A 23,815-nucleotide genomic window follows, 5' to 3' on the forward strand; every position below is an offset into this window, starting at 1 on the left:
ACTGAACAATGGTTACTGTGGCTGATATCTGCAGTGATCTTTATTCCTACAGGTCTGAGATCCCTATAGAAATATCCACAACTGAGCAATGGTTACTGTGGCTGATCTCTGCAGTGATCTCTATTCCTACAGGTCTGTGATCCCTATAGAAATATCCACAACTGAGCAATGGTTACTGTGGCTGATATCTGCAGTGATCTCTATTCCTACAGGTCTGTGTTCCCTATAGAAAGATCCACAACTGAGCAAAGATTACTGGGGCTGATATCTGCAGTGATCTCTATTCCTACAGGACTGTGATCCCTATAGAAATCCTCAACTGAGCAATGGTTAATGTGGCTGATATCTGCAGTGATCTCTTTTCCTACAGGTCTGTGATCCCTATAGAAAGATCCACAACTGAGCAAAGGTTACTGTGGCTGATATCTGTAGTGATCTCTACAGGTCTGTGATCCCTATAGAAAGATCCACAACTGAGCAAAGGTTATTGTGGCTGATATCTGCAGTGATCTCTATTTCTACAGGTCTGAGATCCCTATAGAAATATCCACAACTGAGCAATGGTTACTGTGGCTGATATCTGCAGTGATCTCTATTCCTACAGGTCTGTGTTCCCTATAGAAAGATCCACAACTGAGCAAAGATTACTGGGGCTGATATCTGCAGTGATCTCTATTCCTACAGGTCTGTGAATATATTAGAATGTTGCAGAAACTGACCGATGAACAATACTGTGACTGGTATCTGATGTAAAGAAAGACAGCTCTCCGTACCTCACACAGCAACCTTGGCCCTCCCTACACTGCTACTCACTGGTGCCATACTGTCTGATATGAATTATATATATATTTATATGTGTATACTTGTTAACATAAGTAATTCAGTATTAATATAAACTTTTTAGTCTATTATAAGTTGACGTCTCCAACATATTGGGTTTGTATTTATTCATTTTCCCCACCAATGAGACACTCAGTAATGATGTCTTAATGTTTGTGCCCTAATTTTATATCTAAGATCTTATTTTAAACTTAATTCCCATGGTAAGTTAACCTGGTTGGAGACGATATTCAATTTTCTTTTGTTAGTGGCGATTGGTCTATAGATCGCTTTATACCAAGACGGTGGAGAGTAACCAATAAAGGGTTAACACATCTAATGTAGAATTACTTGCTCCTGCTTAGCCTGCAGCCGTGATTGTATGTGCTGGAAAGTTTCCCTGAGTTAATATGGCGCCGGTCGCGTTAAGGTGCGGCTCAGACAGGGGCGGTAACAACGTTATGTATTGCATATAAGTGGTGAGTCAGCACACCGCCTGTGTCCCCAGGAAGACGTCATTTGTGACGAAATGCATCCGGAAGGCGTGCTGACGTCACCTACGTACTACCCAGAAGTCAGGCAGGTGCATCTTCGGATCCTGGTGAGTAAAGCGCTTTGAATATTGTTTACATGTAAGTTGAATACCTTTGTTTAATAAACTGTGCCTACGTACTTCACCATTGTGGCCCCTATTCTCTTTGTGGCTTATGCCGGAGTGAGGTTGATCCGGACGGTTCGTGTTTTAACCCTGCAAGCGATTGGCGCTCCCGCTAGGCTGCACCAGTTGGAGAGATCATCCCTTCTCTATTGGATCGGTCAGAAGTTCAGTTTCAGTTGTATTGAGTTGGGCTTATTTTCACCTGAGTTGCGGTAAGCGCATAGTGTGATCTTCACCTGTCATCAAGGTTTGAAGCACTGTGGTGGACGAATTTGTGTCTTGGCTGTTTTCATTCACTACTGAGCCTGCTTACATCCGATTTGTGGTAAGCGCATAGTGCAGGCACTTATGCTCTTATAAAATGAAGAGCTATCCATCACGGTGAAGGATTTCCTGTTCTTACACTTTGCACAATCTTTTGGACTGTACTCTTTATTCACATATTATGTTCATATTATGTTGATGTGCATTGATCACTATCATTATTTTTGATTGCTTTTTTAGCACCACCTTTGTATTATTTGTTTCACTGTTTGATTATTTTATCACATGCTCTCATTTTGCATGTCTCAAATTAGCGCGGCTTCTATTATATGATGTAAATAAATCAATCTCTCCCTACCTAACACAGGAACCTGCTCCTCCCTACACTGCTAGGAATGTCTCCCTGCATTGTCTGACTAAAAAAAAAAAAACTACTCTCTCCCTGCCTGAATCGCGTGCCTTTCCCTATCATCACCCACACAATTTTACTGCACGCTGCTGCTGCGCGAGCAGCCTTTATGTAGTGTGGGGCGTGTACTTGGCCCCTCAGCCTGCCTTTAATCCCATCATGGCAGAGATCATTTGATTGGCCAAAGCATGAGGTCAGGGTGAATGCTTTGGCCAATCACATAACGCGCTGCACGCGTGGTGCGCAGTGCATTATGGGAAACTCGAATTTCCCGCAAAGAAGCACGATGGAATTGGTGATGTTCGAATCGAACTTACCTTCGACTCAAGCTTGAAGTTCATCACTAACAGTGACACAGCATCACAATCATGCATAGACATCTTTAATCCAAAAAATACACTACACAAAATCTTTTAGAGAAGTCAAAGAGGTTTCAAACAGTTCGACCTTTGGTCTATGGTAAGATATATTGGTGTGTTTGCATGTACTAGATGGACAGATTTCATTCTAGGACTCTTAATGTGTTTATGGTAAAACAATTCTTTGATAGATCTATCATATATTATATTATAATATATATATATATATATATATATATATATATATATATATATATATATATATATATATAATTTTTTTTTTTCTTCCTGTATTTATACAGTGCGGTCAGGGATATTACCTCCATCACAAATTTAAGTTATTTGTAGAGTCCATTGCCAGCGGCAACATCATAATATTTGCGGTTTTTGATGTGCATATATTTCTGGTCTCCCCCTAAATGGAACATATCCAATGCTACCTGTGGAAGGCATATGGTATACCCCTTTTTTTTCTTTTCTTTTTTTCTTTTTTTTTTCTCCTTTTTCCTTCTCGTATATATTTTAAATGATGTGTAGATAAACCTATGATTCATGTATTTGCTTATACATATGTGTGTGTTTTTTTTTTTCTTTATAGACATCTGTGGAATATATGTGGACAACAAATCACCCTGAAGAAGCGGGATATATATACTGTGAAACATGTTGGCACTTTCTGCAATAATAGCCACCATACCATGATTGATGTCATTATGTGTGGGGCTTGTGTTTTGGGCTCTACATGGCCCTTGGTTCATTCTGTCTGTTTGTAATATAGGATGTGATGAATATTTAATAAAACATTTTTTTTTTTTTTTATATATTTTTGTGATGCATTTTGATGCTCTATGGGAGTTACCATCTAAAAAGCCCAGTTCTTTTTCCGCTAAGGATAATTTTTGCTTACAAAGTCAAAGATGCCCATGGGAATATTACTTTATTTTAGATGCATTTTAAAATATCTTTGTACATTTTATATATGCTAAAGTATCAACAGCAATCAAAAAAAAAAAAAAAATCATATAACAATAGTTAATGAAAACATAGATTATATGCATTTATATTAACACATTGGAATATTTACAAATACAAATTACAGATACAAATAAAATATAATTATAATGTAAATATTTATGAATGGTTTTATGTTTTTTTTTTTTTTTTTTTGTATTTAAAACTTTAGGAGGGGTTTATTAGAACTAGAGACACTTGAGGTAAAGTTATTTATTTTCTATTGTGTTTCAATTTAGGGACTCTGCAATCATCTTTTATCCAGCATGAAATTGCCAATAACATAAAACAATAGCACAAAATATTTGCTATGTAACAAAAGATTAGAAGATTGAGAGCATGTTGTCACAACATAAGAATATAAAAAAGCTTATCAATGAGTAAACAACACAGAGACAAAAGAGCATGGAGCTCGGCTCTGCAAGGCAAAAGTCCCGCCATCCAATATTAGGGTTACTTGTTGCATCTAATTTATATGTTTTTAAAATTTGTTCAGGTATTTTCTGGGTTTTCCAATTCTAGTAAAAATAAAACATACTGTTGCTTTATTTTGTGTCTGATTACACTGATCCTCGTATGTGTATGCATGTGTGCATGCAGAACTGTAATTCAGACTTTAGACTCAAAGCTCCTCTAGGGAACAAACTAAAGTAAAACATTCTATAAATGTTGTAAAGTGTTGGTAATATGATGGCAATGTAAATAATCACATGAAAATGTAAAATAAATACGAAAAAAATACATTTTTAGTTTTTCATCATATTAGAAACCCTCTTGCTATGCCCCCCCCCCCAAAAGAAAAAAACGACCTACCCCCCCCCCCCCTTCGCTGCATTGTAGAGCATTTACCGTATTTACCACCTCTAGGAGGGAACAAAGTTAGATATTGTACTTGCCTTAACTTTGGGTTTCATAGTCTGTGCATTTTGTACAAGGTCCACATTTAGGGCCTCATTAGGTAATGTAAAACAGAAAATTAAAAGCACCACCATCAAATATATTAAAACATTTGAAGTTAATGTTTTTTTTTCTTTTCCCCTAATCTCAGTTACACACGATTGGATGCTTGAGGCTCATATGGGTGGGCTTCACTTCCATTTATTTCATTTCACTTTACATTTCAGTAAGTCAGGTCACTTTACTTTAGAAAAATCTGTAGCAATGTTTATGTAGTATTTTATATAGAAGTCTTCAAGCTCTGTAAATGGCCAAAATGTGCTGTCTCATTTTAGTAAGTCAATCTATCAATTAAGAATTTTTTTAATGCATTAATATTTATTCTCGTGACTTTCAAACATTTTATCTTTGCACAGTTATCAAATAAAAAAAAAAGGGGTTGATCCTAAAAGTAACCCATGAAGTCAAACACATTCTCAGCTGGAAGAGCAGCTGCAAAGGATTTTACCCAGTGCGAAATAATTCAGTGCCATATGGACTCAACAGACTTGAACTGCGTGTGATTTTTTTTGATAGCTGGCTACTGACTGAGTGATTTTCAAGGCTTTCAATACTTTCTACAAATTGATATTTATGTATACAGAACCTAAATGCACTGAACATTTATTTTCCAAAGCACTCTTTAAAAAGAAAAAAACCCTCATGGCATATGCGTAACATTTTTAAACAGGTCAGTCTTCCATTACATATTAAGCTAGATACAGACAGCCAACAAAGTAAGTCTTTGCATATATTTAAGACCAAGCCTTTTCTGGCACTTTTCGTTTACAAGTTAAAATAAATATTTATTCTTAGAAAATTACTTATAACCCCCAATTATTATACACTGCTCAAAGAAATTAAAGGAACACTTTGAAAACACATCAGATCTCAATAGGAAAATTATCATGCTGGATATCTATACTGATATGGACTGGGTAATATGGTGGGAATGAAAGGAAGCCACATCTTTTGATGGAAACGAAAATTATCAACCTACAGAGGGCTAAATTCAAAGACACCCCCAAAATCAAAGTGAAAAACTTATGCAGCAGGCTAGTCTATTTTGCTTAAATTTCATTGTAGCAACTCAAAATGGTACTCAGTAGTTTGTATTATGTGCTTGTATGCAAGTCTGACAACGTCGGGGCATGCTCCTTTTGAGATGAGGGATGGTGTCCTGGGGTATTTCCTCCCAGATCTGGACCAGGACATCACTGTGCTCCTGAACAGACTGAGGTGCAACCTGGTGGCATCAGATGGACCAAAACATAATGTCCAAGAGGTGTTCTATTGGATTTAGGTCAGGCGAGCGTGGGGCCATTCAATGGTATCAATTCCTTCACCCCCCAGAAACTGGTTGCATATTCTCGCCACATGAGGCTGGGCATTGTCATGCACCAGGAGGAACCCAGGACCCACTGCACCAATGTAGGGTCTGACAATGGGTCCAAATGCTTCATCCAAATACCTAATGGCAGTCAGCGTGCCATCGTCTAGCCTGTAAAGGTCTGTGCATTTCTCCAGGGATATGCCTCCCCAGACCATCACTGGCTCGCCACCATAACGGTCATGCTGAATGATGTTATAGGCAGCAAAACCTTCTCTACGGCTTCTCCAGACCGTTTCATGTCTGTCACATGTGCTCAGGGTAAACCTGCTCTCATCTGTGAAAAGCACAGGGTGCCAGTGGTGGACCTGCCAATTTTAGGGTTCAATGGCAAATGCCAATCGAGCTCCATGGTGCGGGGTAGTGAGCACAGGACCCACTAGAGGACATTAGGCCCTTAGGCCACCCTCATGAAGTCTGTTTCTGATTGTTTGGTCAGAGACATTCACACCAGTGGCGTGCTGGAGGTCATTTTGTAGGGCTCTGGCATTGCTCATCATGTTCCTCCATGCACAAAGGTGCATATACCGGTCCTGATCTTTGGCCCTGTCCAGCTCTCCTAGAGTAACTGCCTGTCTCCTGGAATCTCCTCCATGCTCTTGAGACTATGCTGAGCGACACAGACCCTAGTCAAATGCAAAACTAGTGAAAAACAGTCAGAAAAGATGAGTAGGGAAAACAATTTCAGTGGCCTCCACCTGTAAAACCATTCTGTTTTGGAGGTCATCTCACTTTTGCCCACTGAATGCCTCTGTTGTTAATCTAATTAACACCAAAGCAGCTGAAACTGATTAACAACCCCCTCTGCTACATACCTAACCAGATCAATATCCCAGGAGTTTTATTGACTTGATGCTATACTTTGATTAAAAAGTGTTCCTTTAATTTGTTTGAGCAGTGTATTTTTTTTTTTTAGCAGACCCTGAGGAAAAAAATTACGATCATTGGAATTTTTTATGTCACACGGTAGATGTGCAGCGGTTTTTCAAATGCATTATTTTGTTAAATACACTTTAATGAATTAGAAAAATAATTAAATAAAACACAATACTGTATACGCCCCAATTTTTGTAGAATATGAAAGATGATGTTACGCTGAGTAAATAGACACCTAACATGTCACATTTTAAAATTGTACATGCTTGTGGAATGGCGACAAATGACATTACTTAAAATTCTCCATAGGCGAAGCTTTAACATTTTTTACAGCTTACCTGTTTAGAGTTACAGGGGAGGTCTAGCACTAGATTATTTCTTATTACTCTAACATTCACAGTAATACATCACGTGTCATATGCCTTTACTTCTGCGCAAAAGCACGGCAGGATGAAGGCACTTGAATTTTTTTTCCTTATTTATTTATTTATTTAATTTTTTATTTTTACACTTCCCCTTTATTTATTTATTTATTTTTTTAAGCCTCACTTGAAATAGAAAAAAAGTGGACAGGTCCTCTTTATGGAGAGATCTGGGGTCAAATATACTCCAAATCTCCCCTTTACCTTCAAAAGAAACTATCAAAAAAAATTAGATCTTTTGCTTTAATAAAAAAAAAGAAATTGTTTACTTGCGCCCTTTGGTCCCCCAAGGCTATATAGGCAATTAGAGCCAATCTGGTCTCTGTTCACCTCTGTTTGCCACACTGTCGGATTGTTTCTAGGGGTGCACCGGTAAAAACAGTAGGCCCAAGAAACATATGCAAGCTGCCGGAGGGGGATGACGGCCCCTCCCACTACTTCTGAAAGTGATCCAGTGGCCTTATGAGCCGCTCATATCACTTTCATGAGAAAGCCAGCCGCCAGGTCAAAAAAAAAATACTGGGGTTATAGTATTGTTATTCAAAATAAAAAATGGCATTTTAAAAAGTTACTGGTGATAACAAATTATCATAAAGCCTGCAAGTTTAACTCTAAAGCCTGCAAGTTTAAAATCTACCTTTACTAGTGACGACAATAAATTATTATAAAGCTTGCAAGTTTAACTCCTTAAAATCTACCCTTTTATTTATATGAAAAATATAGTAAACTTTTATATTACGCACTATTTGGGTTGCTAAATGTCTGATTAGAAATACAGTAACTGTCTAATATACAGTAAGCTTTCAACAACCATCCTATCTTTTACCGACAACTGTTGGCTCGTGTTGCATACAGGCACTTCCTGGTATTGTTGTTGGCCCCTGTTCAATCAGCCCATCCAAATCCAATCCTGACATCAGAGGCTTTCTCATTATTAAGAGAGCAATAGTAAGAGAAAACCACTGGCGGTTAAGAAATAATGCAAACAAATAATTTACAAAATAAGGATGGCGGAAGGTCTGTTCCACATATATGAAGCAGTACAGGGATTGGAATCAGAGCTGGCTGTGGGTGAAGGTAGCTGGATGCCTGAAGAGCTGTCAATGTAGCCTGAAATGCTCTGGATACCAGTACAAATCACAGTACACTATACACAGTACACAATACACAGTACCTTATGATCCAGAGGTCCAGTCCAGGTGAGGAAAGTAACTAGTAGGGATGAGCTTCGAATTTGAGTCGAAGGTAAGTTCTTCTCGAACATCGCCAATTCGATCATTCGTCGAATGACAAACAAATGTGATTCCTTGCGGGAAATTTGAGTTTCCCATAATGCACTGCACACGCGCTGCGCGTGCAGCGCATTATATGATTGACCAAAGTATGCACCTTGACCTCTTGCTTTGGCCAATCAAATGTTCTCTGCCATGATTGGCTAAAGGCAAGCCTGCCAATCATGGCAGAGATCATTTAAATTGGCAAAGTACACGCCCCACACTACATAAAGGCTGCTACATAAGGCTGCTACATAAAGGCTTCTTGTGCAGCTGCAGCGTGTAGTGTCATTGTGCGGCAATTAGACAGGGACAGGCACGCAATTCAGGCAGGGAGAGAGTATTTTTTTTTAAGTCAGACAGTGCAGAGAGACATTTCTGGCAGTGTAGGGAGGGCGAGGTTCCTGTGTGAGGTAGGGATAGATTGATTTCTTTACATCATATTCTGACAGTATAGCACCAGTGAGTGAGTAGCAGTGTAGGGAGGGCCAAGGTTCCTGTGTGAGGTAGGGATAGATTGATTTCTTTACATCAGATACCAGTACCAGTGTTGTTCATCGGTCAGTTTCTGCAATATTCTAAAATCTTTATAGAACTGTAGGAATAGTGATCACTACAGATATCAGCCACAGTAACCTTTGCTCAGTTGTGTTTTTTTTCTATAGGGGTCACATACCTGTGAGAATAGAGATCACTACAGATATTAGCCACAGTAACCTTTGCTCAGTTGTGTTTTTTTTCTATAGGGGTCACACACCTGTGGGAATAGAGATCACTACAGATATAAGCCACAGTAATCTTTGCTCAGTTGTGTTTTTTTCTATAGGGGTCACATACCTGTAGGAATAGAGATCACTACAGATATCAGCCACAGTAACATTTGCTCAGTTGTTGTTTTTTCTATAGGGGTCACAGACCTGTGGGAATAGAGATCACTATAGATATCAGCCACAGTAACATTTGCTCAGTTGTTGTTTTTTCTATAGGGGTCACATACCTGTGGGGATAGAGATCACTACAGATATCAGCCACAGTAAACTTTGCTCAGTTGTGTATTTTTTCTATAGGGGTCACATAGCTGTGGGAATAGAGATCACTACAGATATCAGCCACAGTAACCTTTGCTCATTAGTGTTTTTTCTATAGGGGTCAAATACCTGTAGGAATAGAGATCACTACAGATATCAGCCACAATAACCTTTGCTCAGTTGTGTTTTTTCTATAGGGGTAACATACCTGTGGGATTAGAGATCACTACAGATATCAGCCACAGTAATCTTTGCTCAGTGGTGTTTTTTACTATAGGGGTCACATACATGTGGGAATAGAGATCACTACAGATATCAGCCACAGTAACCTTTTCTCAGTTGTGTTTTTTTCTATAGGGGTCACATACCTGTGGGAATCAATATCACTACAGATATCAGCCACAGTAACCTTTGCTCAGTTGTGTATTTTACTATAGGGGTAACATACCTCTGGGAATCGAGATCACTACAGATATCAGCCACAGTAACCTTTGCTCAGTTGTGTATTTTACTATAGGGGTCACATACCTGTGGGAATAGAGATCACTACAGATATCAGCCACAGTAAAATTTGCTCAGTTGTGTTTTTTTTCTATAGGGGTCACATACCTGTGGGAATAGAGATCACTACAAATATCAGATACAGTAACCTTGGCTCAGTTGTGTTTTTTTTCTATAGGGGTCACATACCTGTGGGAATAGAGATCACTACAGATATCAGCCACAGTATCCTTTGCTCAGTGCTGTATTTTACTATAGAGGTCACATACATGTGGGAATAGAGATCACTACAGATATCAGCCACAGTAACCTTTGCTCAGTTGTGTTTTTTTCTATAGGGGTCATATACTTGTAGGAATAGAGATAGCTACAGATATCATCTATAGTAACCTTTGCTCAGTTTTGTTTTTTTCTATAGGGGTCACATACCTGTGGGAATAAAGATCACTACAGATATCAGCCACAATAATCTTTGCTCAGTGGTGTATTTTACTATAGGGGTCACATACGTGTGGGAATAGAGATCACGACAGATATCAGCCACAGTAACCTTTGCTCAGTTGTGTTTTTTTCTATAGGGGTCATATACCTGTAGGAATAGAGATAGCTACAGATATCAGCCACAGTAACCTTTGCTCAGTTGTGTATTTTACTATAGGGGTCACATACCTGTGGGAATCGAGATCACTACAGATATCAGCCACAGTAACCTTTGCTCAGTTTTGTATTTTAATATAGGGGTCACATACCTGTGGGAATAGAGATCACTACAGATATCAGCCACAGTAAAATTTGCTCAGTTGTGTTTTTTCCTATAGGGGTCACATACCTGTGGGGATAGAGATCACTACATATATCAGCCAAAGTAACTTTTGCTTAGTTGTTGTTTTTTCTATAGGGGTCACATACCTGTAGCAATAGAGATCACTACAGATATCAGCCACAGTATCCTTTGCTCAGTGGTGTATTTTACTATAGGGGTCACATTCCTGTGGGAATAGAGATCACTACAGATATCAGCCACAGTAACCTTTGCTCAGTTGTGTATTTTGCTATAGGGGTCACATACTTGTAGCAAAAGAGATCACCACAGATATCAGCCACAGTAACCTTTGCTCAGTTGTGTTTTTTTCTATAGGGGTCACATACCTGTGATAATATTGATCACTACAGATATCAGCCACTGGGTAACTCAGCTGGCAGCTGGGAAGGATGCAGAGCTGGGTTTGGTCTTGCAGCTTGTTTTGCCACCACGCCTCCAAAAAGCTGGTGCTGGTTCTGCCACATCTGGCTACTCCACCACTACCTCCTTCTTCTCCTCCTTCTCCTCTTCCTCCATGTCCTCTTCTGCGTAATTCTCCTCTGCAGCAGCAGTGCTCCCTAAGCGTGCAAGGGACTACGCAAGCAATCAAGCTAAAAGATGCCATGCTGTTTTTCAGTTGGTCTGTCTAGGGGATAGGAGTCACACCAGTGCAGAGATTCTGTCAGCTCTGCAGGGGCAGGCTCAGAGATGGTTGATGCCACGACAGCTTGAGCAGGAATGGTTGTATGTGACAATTGCACCAACCTCCGACAGTGACACTTGACACATGTTCTATTCTTAGCACATGTTCTGAATCTGGTGGTGCAGCATTTCTTGGGCAGATACCCGGGCTTCCAAGATCTCCTGAGGCAGGCCAGGAAAGTCTGTGGCCATTTCCGCCATTCGTTCAATGCCAGTGATCGGTTATCTGACATTCAACGGGGATTCAACCTGCCCGCCAACCGACTCATTTGTGACATACCCACCAGGTGGAACTCAACGTTGGAAATGCTGCAGTGGCTGCACACACAGCAGAGGGCAATGAATGAGTACCTGTGTGAGTATGGCGCAAGGACAGGGTCAGGGGAGCTTGGCTTTTTTTTTCGCCACGCCAGTTGCTTTTGATTAAGGATGCATGCATTGTCCTGTCACCATTTGAGGAGACCACTTGGATGGTGAGCCAGGACGATGCATGCATCAGTGACACTATTCCGCTAGTCTACCTGCTGGAGCACACACTGCGTGGCATCATAGACAGGGCACTTGAGGCAGAACAGCGGCAGGAAGAGGAGGACTTAATTGCCTCACAAGGCCCCCTTTATGCAGATATCATTCCTGCAGGGCCACAAAACACAAAGGAGGAAGAGGAGGAGGATGAGGATTTCGGTAGCATGGACGTAAAGGAAGAGGATAGCATACAGCAGTCTTCAAGGGATGGTTTTGATTCCCCAGAAACCACAGGAGTTGTACGTGGTTGTGGAGAGGTTGCTCCTGCTGACAATGTCATCCTTAGTGACCCAGAGGACTCAGAAGTTTATGCCTCATCCAACTTATGCTGCATGGGCTCCCTGATTCTGCAAACCCTGCGAAAGGACCTGAGGATTCGTGATATCAAGGAGAGGGATAATTACTGGTTGGCAACCCTTCTTGATCCACGTTACAAGGGTAAAGTTGCAGAGCTCATCCTGCCTTCGCAGAGGGATCAGAGGATGAAACATCTTGAGGAGGCCTTGAAAAAAAATGTGTAATGTTTCCAGACACTGGGAGGTCAACATTCTCTGGATGTGTTTTTGAGGCATCGTTCAACCAAAGGAGGAGCGGTGGAGAAGGCGGCCGGCTGACCAATGCCTTTAAACAGTTCTTTTGTCCTCAGCAGCACCCAGGGCTGTTAAGTTTAGGCAACCATCGCCAGCGTCTATATCATATGGAGCATAATTATCTAGGCGCAAGAACAGACTTGGAGACCTTTCCAGCTGTGGATCCACTGGCTTACTGGGTCTTGAGGATGGACCACTGGCCAGAACTTGCTAAATATGGAATAGAGCTACTGGCCTGTCCTGCTTCCAGCGTGCTTTCCGAACGGATGTTCAGTTCCGCTGGAGGTTTTGTGACAGACAAAAGAGTATGTCTGTCCACAGACTGTTGATCAGCTGGCTTTCATAAAAATGAACCAGTCCTGGATCAACAAGAGCTATCAGGCCCCTGATACTGATATAACAGATTGAATTTGCTAGGATTCTGCCATCCCTGCATATGCTGCCTATCCTATTCCTCTACCTTGATTCTGCTAGCTTCCAACAATGTTTTGGTTTAGGTCACTACCAACCCCCAATGCCTAATTTTTCTGCACTTGTATGACAGGTGCATACAATTTAAATGTCATATTTTATTTAACTGTGAGGGGTTAAGGTGTTCAGTCACCACCTTCCACAAAGGCCCAATTTTTGGCACTTGTGTAGCACATGCGATTTCAAATTTGCATGGCATTCTTACCAGCAGTTCCCATTCCTGCACCAAAAACCGAGTAACTGCGAGGCCTTGGTTACGGTGTTCAGGCACCATATACGGCAAAGGCACAATATTTAGCACTTGTATAGCACATGCGATTTCAAATTTGCATAGATTTCTTACCATTCTTGCACCAAGCAAGAGTAACTGCGAGGCCTTGGTTATGGTGTTCAGGCACCACCATCCAAGTGAGGATCTTGTCCCAGAAGCGAGAGATATCCGTACAAGTCCAGAGTTTGTGGAGTAACGTAGGTAGCTGAGTCCCGCATAGGTTGCACACTTTGTGGGCCGGATCATCTGACCATCGAAGGCAAGGGAAGTAGGCTCCATGCAGAATCTTAAATTGCTGCTCCCTCCAAAATTCATTGCGGACATACAAGCGTGTGGCGCTGTAGCCTTTGAGGGCCAGGTGGTGAGCATTGGGGGAGTCCAGCACTTTATTCCATTGTTTGGCTACTTGGAGAATGTCTGCGGCATGCCATTCTTGGCGAAGGGCAGTATAGATGTGGGAGATCCTATGCCTGCCCTGCGAGACCCATTAGTCAATCAGAGTATGCTGAAAGCGTGTAAACTTGTTTGAACATAGAGAGTTAACAAAACAAATACATTGTTGTACATACAAGTGATGGGAGAGCGGGGTGCCAAATTGGGCATTGAGTGTCTCTACGGAGGTGGGGGCACCTGAAATAGGGTCGAACAATTGTATAAACTTGGTCAGGCCTTTAGAGGCCCAGTCAGAGAAGGGGAAGCACTGCTGGGCCTGGGAGAACAAAGGATGGTTGCAAATAGGAAGATAAGGGGATAGCCTGTGGGGGGCCCCCAGTTTCTTCCGGAATTCCCGCCATGCCAAGACCGTGTCTCTAATTAAGACATTCTGTCGCAGCGGCAGAGGAAGATCCCTGTGTCCACAATGCAGCAGCGCCACCAAATCATACGGCCAGACCATACTGTATTCTAGCTCTAAGTTGGTATATCTGGAATCTCTGGTGATCCAATCTAGAGCAACCCGGATGAGGCATGACAAATTGTATAAGCGTATATCAGGGAGACCTACCCCCCATCCTTGGTGGGCAGGAACAATTTGGCGATAGCTATACGTGGTCTACGACCTTTCCATAAGAACTTAGCAACAGCCTTGTTTAGTCTGGAGACATCAGTGTGTTTTAAGAGGAGGGGTATAGTTTGAAGAGGATATAGCAGTTTAGAGAAGCTCATCATTTTATACAGGTGACAGCGACCTAGAAACGATATAGGGAGTTTCTGCCAGGAATGGAGTTCAGCTATAATTTTATCAATAGTGGACGATAGATTTAGACGATAAAGGGAGGACGGATGTTTACCTATTTTAATTCCCAAATAAGTGATGGAGGAGTGTACTACCTTGAGCGACGAACTGGAGGCCCAGGGGGGTTGACGGTGGGTGTGGAGGGGGAGCACCTCGCTCTTACTGAAATTGATGCGCAACCCCGAGCACCGGCCAAAGTTGGCAAAGAGGTCCTGTATCACCGGAAGGTCTTGACTGGGGTTCGCTGTGAAGATCAGGACGTCGTCAGCGAATAGCGCTGAGCGCAAGTCCCTGTCCCCCACCGGAATGCCATGTAGCTGCGGATGATCGGTAATGAGTCTAGACAGAGGTTCCACTGCCAAATTGAACATCAGCGGGGACAGGGGGCAGCCCTGTCTCGTACCCTTGTGCAATCTGAAGGAGCCTGAAGCACGACCCGCCACCATCACTTGAGCCGTCGGTTCGGAATACATAGTTCTGTTCAAGTGGGTAAAAGGTCCTGAGAACCCGAGTTTGGCGAGGACCAATTCCAACCAACGGAAGCTCACATTATCAAATGCTTTTTCAGCGTTGAGCGTGATGATGGCAGAGTCCGAGGTTGGATTGGCCCCCGTGTATTCCAAGGCCGCTACGACCTTTCTAATGTTGTAGGTGGCGGATCTGCCTTGGATGAAACCCGCTGGGTGGGGTGAATAAGAGAGGGGAGAATATTGGCTAGGCGATTTGCGACTATTTTGGAAAAAAAATTTGCATCAAGGTTGAGCAGTGAGATGGGACGGTAGGATCCCGGATTGGTGGGATCCTTTCCTTTCTTATGAATAAGCTTTATGTGCGCTTGGAACCCGGTGGGCAGATAGAGGCCGCCAGAATATATGAGGTTGTAAAGGTCCAGAAGGGTGGGGGCTACCGCATCAATGGCCATCTTATAAAAGTCGGAGGTGTACCCATCTGGACCAGGGGCTTTCCCGGGGGCCAGGGCCTGTACCATAGTGACTATTTCTTCCAGCGTTATTGGCTCATTAAGGAGAGTGAGTTGGTCAGGGGATATCGTGGGGAGCGAGATGGAGGCTAGAAGAGAGTTAGCCTCCGCCTCATCAATGGGATCAGGGCCGTACAGTGATTTATAGAAATGCTCAAAAACATCAGTGATGCCTTGGGGAGAGTCGACCGAGTTACCTTGGGCGTCCGTCAGTGTCGTGATATGGGTAGGTGTATAGGGGGGTTTGCAGAGGGAAGCAAGAAGTTTACCTGGCTTGTTGCCAAATTTATGGAAGTTTCAGGCCTGCCGCATCGCATGGATGGTCTCCTGTGCCGCAGCCCATTTATCAAAGTCCATCTTGGCATCGTGCCAGCGACTCCTGTGCTCTGGAGTGTTGGAGTGATTCAAAAGCCTCTGCACCTCTCTGAGAGACTTGCTGGCTGCCGTATAGGCTTTATTAATTTTTTTCTTATGGGCAGAGGCATAGGAGATAATCCGTCCCCGTAATATCGCCTTGCCCGTTTCCCAAAGTAGTGTGGGGGAACAGTCAGGGGTAGAGTTAAGCTGAAGAAATGAATTCCATGAGTGCACTATGAGCTTGTGGGCTCCTGGATCTTTGGCTAGGTATGAAGGAAATCTCAGGGACCCTTTGAGGGGGGATGAAAGAGAAAAGGAGAGGTCGATGGAAGTAGGAGCGTGGTCCGAGACCGCAATATCATGGATCTCGGGTGGGAAGTAAAGGGGAGTAGGAGGTCATTTGGGAAGATGTAATCTATTCTAGTCAGCATGTGGTGGGGGTGAGAAAAAAAGGTAAAATCCTGGGACGAGGGATGAGCCAAACGCCACGCGTCCGTGAGGTGTAACCCATCCGTGAAAATCTGGAGAGGTGAGATGGTGCTAGGCAGAGAGGGCAGGGAGCGAGCCATGCTCCCTGATATATCCTTACTATCGACCATGAGGGTATTGAAATCCGCCGCTACCAGCAGGAGGGGGTGTAGATAGGGCGCTATCCTGGCCGTGAGCGTCTGGAAGAAAGATTGCGTCGGGGAATTAGGGGCATAAACCGCTGCCAGAGCCCAGGTCCGGGAATCCGAGCAAAATTGTACTATGAGAATGCGTCCTGTATCATCTGCATATGACAGGGAGACCTCGCACGGCAGAGACTTGTGAACTAGGATGAGAACACCAGCCTTGCCCTGAACAGCCGGAGAGCCATAGACTTGGCCCACCCACAGCTTGCGCATACGAGGGATGTCCTCCTCAGATAGATGCGTCTCCTGCAAGACAGCAATGTCCGCTTTAAGGCGATGAAGGTGTCTGAGGATTGCCTTTCTTTTGTGAGGGGACCGCAGTCCCTTAACATTCCATGAGACAACTTTCATCTAATTGGGGGGTACCAGTTGGGATGTATATGCAGCCTTAACAACAGTGAGTGTGCACACCAGGTGGTAGTGATGCCCATACAATCTAGCCTGACAGAGATGGGGAGCATGGGTAAAGAACATCTGCATGTAAAACCGGGCATAAGAGGGGAAGGGGATGCCCAACAGGGGACCAGGGGAGAAACATAACAGGTACATACCAGGTGGTGGAGAGACTTCCCTTTTTTTCTCATGTAACTCAAAGTACATGTCGGAATCAGCGTTACCGGGGATCAGCGGTGGGCGCCCGAAGGTATTTCCAAAGTAAGTACTAGTGTAACCGCCAGTACTCACTCATCCAGGGAACCGATGAAGGGTTAGGAACGCGGATCACCGGGAAGGCTGGTTTCCTGTAATGAGGAGAACAGGGATGCCCCAGAGAGCCACACATCAGGAACCTTAAAAAAAAAAACATGTAACATATTGCAGAACGTGAAAACCATAATAAGACATCAGAAGGCTTGGTAGGCAGCCCTACTTATAAGATACCAGTAGAAGCAGGCTGGTGCCTGATCAATGAGCAACGACAAGTGCCGGAAAGAGCACTTAGGGCAGGCATGGATCATCTAAGAGTCAGAGCGATAGAAGCCAGTAGGATCAGCGACGGCGTGATCTGCGGCTGGGACCGGAGAGGCGAAGTTTCTTGGCCGGATCCTTTCTAGGACTACGTTGGTCCCTAGGGTTGTCGGTGTGCAAAGCGTCAGAGCTTCCTGGAATGTCCAGGGGAATATGCATGTAATGCTGGAGATACTGGGCAGCCTCCTCTGGGTGAGTGAAGGATTTCTGTTCCCCAGTGGAATCAGAGAAGCGTAAGATCGCAGGGTATGCTAGTGTGAATTTGACAGCCTTTTGGAAAAGAGCCTGGCATACGGGTTGGAAAGCTTTTCTCCGTTTTGGATACTTCCTGCGAATAGTCCGCAAATAACAATAGCTTGTGGCCGTCAATTTGCAGGGCTTTGGAGTTTCTGAAGGATTTCAAAATGCTCACTCTGTCCATGTAGTTTAGGTATCGGACGATTACCAGCTGTGGGGAACGACGTTCATTGGAGGGGGCACCAAGGCGGGGGGGCTCTTTCAGCAATACATGGCATTGTGAGGCCCAATGCTGAAGGGATCCTATTCACACAGATATCATGCAGGGAGTCATTACTGAAGGATTCAGGCAGGCTAATTATCCTGAGGTTGTTCCGTCTGCATCGATTTTCTAAATCATCCAGCTTCTCTAGCAGATATCTTTGCGTCTGCCTGGCAGCCTGATCCTGAGAGAAGGAGGATTGGAGCTCGTCTTCCACATCAGACATGCGATGCTCCAGCTCTGTCAGCCTCGAGGAATGTTCCCCCAGCTCTTTCCGGAGCTGGGTGATGCCCAGAGCAATCGCCTTGTCCACAGCATCTGTTATTGTGGGGGAGAGAAGCGCTGCTACCGCCTGGGCCAACGATGCGATGTGTGCCTCGGGGATGCCAGAAGGAGAAGCGCTCTGAGGAAGAGGGGCGGGCAGCTGTGCCACGTCCGCCATGTCTGCCTCGGATGAAGCCTGGCGCGTGGGCTCACTATGGGCCGGGACGGAGGATGGCGGGGGGCCGTGAAAAAGAAATTTGTCCATATCCACCAGTCCCTCGGCACCGGAGGATCCCCAGCGGGCGGGCTCAGTTATGACCTTGTAAGCCGGTGAGTGCGGAGCCGCTGTTCCTAGCGTCCGTTCACATGAGGCGCCAGAACCGGAAGTCATCCGCTCTTCTTTTTATAACAGTCTGCAAACATCTGGGGACTGAGGAGACAAGTTGCTCAAGTTTAGGAATAGGAATTTTGTCCCATTCTTGTCTAATACAGGCTTCCAGTTGCTCAACTGTCTTAGGTCTTCTTTGTCGCATCTTCCTCTTTATGATGCACCAAATGTTTTCTATAGGTGAAAGATCTGGACTGCAGGCTGGCCATTTCAGTAACCGGATTCTTTTTTCTACGCAGCCATGATGTTGTAATTGATGCAGTATGTGGTCAGGTATTGTCATGTTGGAAAACGCAAGGTTTTCCCTGAAAGAGACGATGTCTGGATGGGAGCATATGTTGTTCTAGAACTTGGATATACCTTTCAGCATTGATGGTGCCTTTCCAGATGTGTAAGCTGCCCATGCTACACTCACTCATGCCACCCCATACCATCAGAGATGCAGGCTTCTGAACTGAGCGCTGATAACAACTTGGGTTGTCATTGTCCTCTTTAGTCCGGATGACATGGCGTCCAAGTTTTCCAAAAATAATTTCAAATTTTGATTCGTCTGACCACAGAACAGTTTTCCACTTTGCCACAGACCATTTTAAATTAGCCTTGGCCCAGAGAAAACGCCTGTGCTTCTGGATCATGTTTAGATATGGCTTCTTTTTGGCCTATCGAGTTTTAGATGGCAACGGCGAATGGCACAGTAAATTGTGTTCACCGACAATGTTTTCTGGAAGTATTCCTGAACCCATGTTGTGATTTCCATTACAGTAGCATTCCTGTATGCGATGCAGTGCCGTCTAAGGGCCCGAAGATCACGGGCATCCAGTATGGTTTTCTGGCCTTGACCCTTACGCACAGATTTTGTTCCAGATTCTCTGAATCTTTGGATTATATTATATACTGTAGATGATGATATCTCCAAACTCTTTCAAATTTTTCTCGGAGAAACTCCTTTCTGATATTGCTCCACTATTTTTCGCCGCAGCATTGGGGGAATTGGTGATCCTCTGCCCATCTTGACTTCTGAGAGACACTGCCACTCTGAGAGGCTCTTTTTTTACCCAAACATGTTGCCAATTGACCTAATAAGTTGCAAATTAGTCCTCCAGCTGTTCCTTATATGTACATTTAACTTTTCCGGCCTCTTATTGCTACCTGTCCCAACTTTTCTGGAATGTGTAGCTCTCATGAAATCCAAAATGAGCCAATATTTGGCATGACATTTCAAAATGTCTCACTTTCAACATTTGATATTTTATCTATATTATATTGTGAATAAAATATAAGTTTATGAGATTTGTAAATTAGTCCATTCTTTTTTTACCCACAATTTGTACAGTGTCCCAACTTTTTGGATTTGTGTTTGTAATTCTTACCAGCAGGTCCCATTCCTGCACCAAGCAAGAGTAATTGTGAGGCCAGGGTTACCGTGTTCAGGCACCACCTTCCATAAAGGCCAGATTTTTGGCAGTTGTATAGCACATGCGATTTCAAATTTGCATGGCATTCTTACCAGCAGGTCCCATTCCTGCACCAAGCAATAGTAACTGTGAGGCCTTGGTTACGGTGTTCAGGCACCACATATGGCAAAGGCCCAATTTTTGGCACTTGTATAGCACGTGCGATTTAAAATTTGCATGGAATTCTTACCAGCAGGTCCCATTCCTGCACCAAGCAAGAGTAACTGCGAGGCCTTGGTTACAGTGTTCAGTAGGGCTGTTGAAAATAATCGTTGCATCGATGCATTGCGATACGGCCACCCGCGATTCTGCATCGATGCGGACCCCCCGAATAATCAATTTCGGGCTCCTCCCCTCCCTCCCTCTTCTGGCCCCTCCCCCTCCCTCCCTCTTCTGTCATTGCTGGATAAGACGCATGTAGGCGTCCGCTTCCCGCCTAGCTCTCCTGCGCAACAGCTCTGCTTACTTCTGTTAATCGTGATGCATCGTAATGCATTGCGGAATCGAATTGTATCGAATCGTGACCCTAATAATCATATTCAAATCAAATCGTGAGGTAAGTGAAAATGCGCAGCCCTAGTGTTCAGGCACTACCTTCCACAAAGGCCAAATTTTTGGCGCTTGTATAGCACATGCGATTTCAAATCTGCATGGAGTTCTTACCAGCAGGTACTATTCCTGCACCAAGCAAGAGTAACCACGAGGCCCTGGTTACGGTGTTCAGGCACCACCTTCCACAAAGTCCCAATTTTTGCCACTTGTATAGCACATGCGATTTCAAATTTGCATGGAATTCTTACTACAGCAGGTCCCATTCCTGCACCAAGCAAGAGTAACTGCGAGGCCTTGATTACGGTGTTCAGGCACCACATACGGCAAAGGCCCAATTTTTGGCACTTGTATAGCATATGCGATTTCAAATTTTCATGGAATTCTTACCAGCAGGTCCCGTTCCTGCACCAAGCAAGAGTAACTGCGAGGCCTTGGTTACGGTGTTCAGGCACCACTTTCCACAAAGGCCCAATTTTTTGGCACTTGTATAGCACATGCGATTTCAAATTTGCATGGAATTCTTACCAGCAGGTCCCATTCCTGCACCAAGCAAGAGTAACTGCGAGGCCTTGGTTACAGTGTTCAGGCACCACCTTCCACAAAGGCCCAATTTTTGGCACTTGTATAGCACATGCGATTTCAAATTTGCATTGGGATCTTACCAGCAGGTCCCATTCCTGCACCAAGCAATAGTAACTGTGAGGTCTTGGTTACGGTGTTCAAGGACCAGCAACACCAAAGGCCCAATTTTTGGCACCTCTATGACAAGTACATGCAATTTCATATTTCTATGGATTTGTTAGCAGCAGGGCCCGTTCCTGAACCCAGCAAGAGGCCCAATTTTTGGCACTTGTATAGCACATGCGATTTCAAATTTGCATGGAATTCTTATCAGCTGGTCCCATTCCTGCACCAAACAAGAGTAACTCTGAGGCCTTGGTTACGGTGTTCAGGCACCACATAAGGCAAAGGCCCAATTTTTGGCACTTGTATAGCACACACAATTTCAAATTTGCATGGAATTCTTACCAGCTTGTCCCATTCCTGCACCAAGCAAGAGTAACTCCGAGGCCTTGGTTACGGTGTTCAGGCACCACATAAGGCAAAGGCCCAATTTGTGGCACTTGTATAGCACACGCGATTTCAAATTTGCATGGAATTCTTACCAGCAGGTCCTGTTCCTGCACCCAGCAAGAGTAATTGTGAGGGGTTGGTTATGGTGTTCAGACACCAGCAACACCAAAGGCCCAATTTTGGCACCTGTATGACAAGTACATGCAATTTCATATTTCTATGGATTTGTTAGCAGCAGGGCCCGTTCCTGCACCCAGCAAGAGTAACTGCGAGGGGTTACGGTGTTCAGGCACCACCAACAACCAAGGCCCAATTTTTCTGCACCTGTATGACAAGTACATATGATTAGAAATTTGTATGTATATTTGTATATGACATTTTTTGCTTTAGAAATGTCAGTATTGCTGCAGCAGGCTCCATACATAGTAGAGATGCACTACTTAACAGGCACATTCAGGGGACCCCCAGGCACAATATTTGAAGGGATTTTTCATTTTTATAGTTTCACTTTAAGCCTCATTAAAATCAGTAAATCAGTGCTCCTTTAAAAACTATTGTTTTTAAAAACTTTTTTTTCATTGCTACATGTTCCCCAGGTCAGGACCCGGACCCCCATACACTTTTTTTGGGGCAATAACTTGCATTTAAGCCTTCAAAAAGAAGCCGTTTGATTTTCGAGGTTCAAGTCCCATAGACTTTAATGGGGTTTGTTTGTTCGAACAAACTTTTCCTCTGTTCGTGTAAGGGATGTCAGGTTCTCCATAAAAAAAACAACACATTTCCGTTTTATGGCATTTCTATGAAACCACCATTAGATGGCAGCACAAAGCACAACTGCAAGCAAGGCATGGGAGGAACTAAAAGTTAGACGTTTTGTTTCTGGGGGAACAGAATAGCTGTGCTGTGTCCCTCAGAATCATACCTCACTGATGTCCTTGTATTTGCAGGTAAGAAGGAGTATATCTATGGTTATAAACAGGGCAAAGTCGATTTAATTTACATCCCTGTGATCAGTAAAGGCTCCTGTCACTACTGTGTGATTGAATAACATACTGCACAAATGTTAGTGGGTCACACTGTAGCATCACATGACTACAGTGTACCAGGATGTGGGTATTATAGTGTTATGTGTTTATATCTTATATTAGATTGTACTATAAGACCACTGTGATGCAGAAGGAGTAACAACATTTCAGCATTGTTTAATTGGTTATTTTCTATGAGGACGTTATTCCTGTATATCAGAATGTTGATATTATTATAGTATATAGTTATGTAATAGTATGTATAAACAGAATAGCTGTGCTGTGTCCCTCAGAATCATACCTCACTGATGTCCTTGTATTTGCAGAATTTTCTCAATAAAAATAATTCTGGTTTCACCCGGTCCGATCCCTTCGCACATTGAAATTATTGACCATACTTTCAGCATACAGTGGGTACGGAAAGTATTCAGACCCCCCTTAAATTTTTCACTCTTTGTTATATTGCAGCCATTTGATAAAATAATTTAAGTTCATTCTTCTTCCTCATGAATGTACACACAGCTCCCCATATTGACGGAAAAACACAGAATTGTTGACATTGTTGCAGATTTATTAAAAAAGAAAAACTGAAATATCACATGGTCCTAAGTATTCAGACCCTTTGCTGTGACACTCATATATTTAACTCAGGTGCTTTCCATTTCTTCTGATCATCCTTGAGATGGTTCTACGCCTTCATTTGAGTCCAGCTGTGTTTGATTTTACTGATTGGATTTGATTAGGAAAACCACACACCTGTCTATATAAGACCTTGCAGATCACAATGCATGTCAGAGCACATGAGAATCATGAGGTCAAAGGAACTGCCTGAAGAGCTCAGAGACAGAATTGTGGCAAGGCACAGATCTGGCCAGGGTTACAAAAAGATTTCTGCTGCACTTAAGGTTCCTAAGAGCACAGTGGCCTCCATAATCCTCAAATGGAAGACGTTTGGGATGACCAGAACCCTTCCTAGAGCTGGCCGTCCGGCCAAACTGAGCTATCGGGGGAGAAGAGCCTTGTTGAGAGAGGTAAAGAAGA

This window comes from Pelophylax lessonae (assembly GCF_965119305.1).
Source record: "Pelophylax lessonae genome assembly, chromosome: 7".
In the NCBI taxonomy this organism is placed as follows: Eukaryota; Metazoa; Chordata; class Amphibia; order Anura; family Ranidae; genus Pelophylax; species Pelophylax lessonae.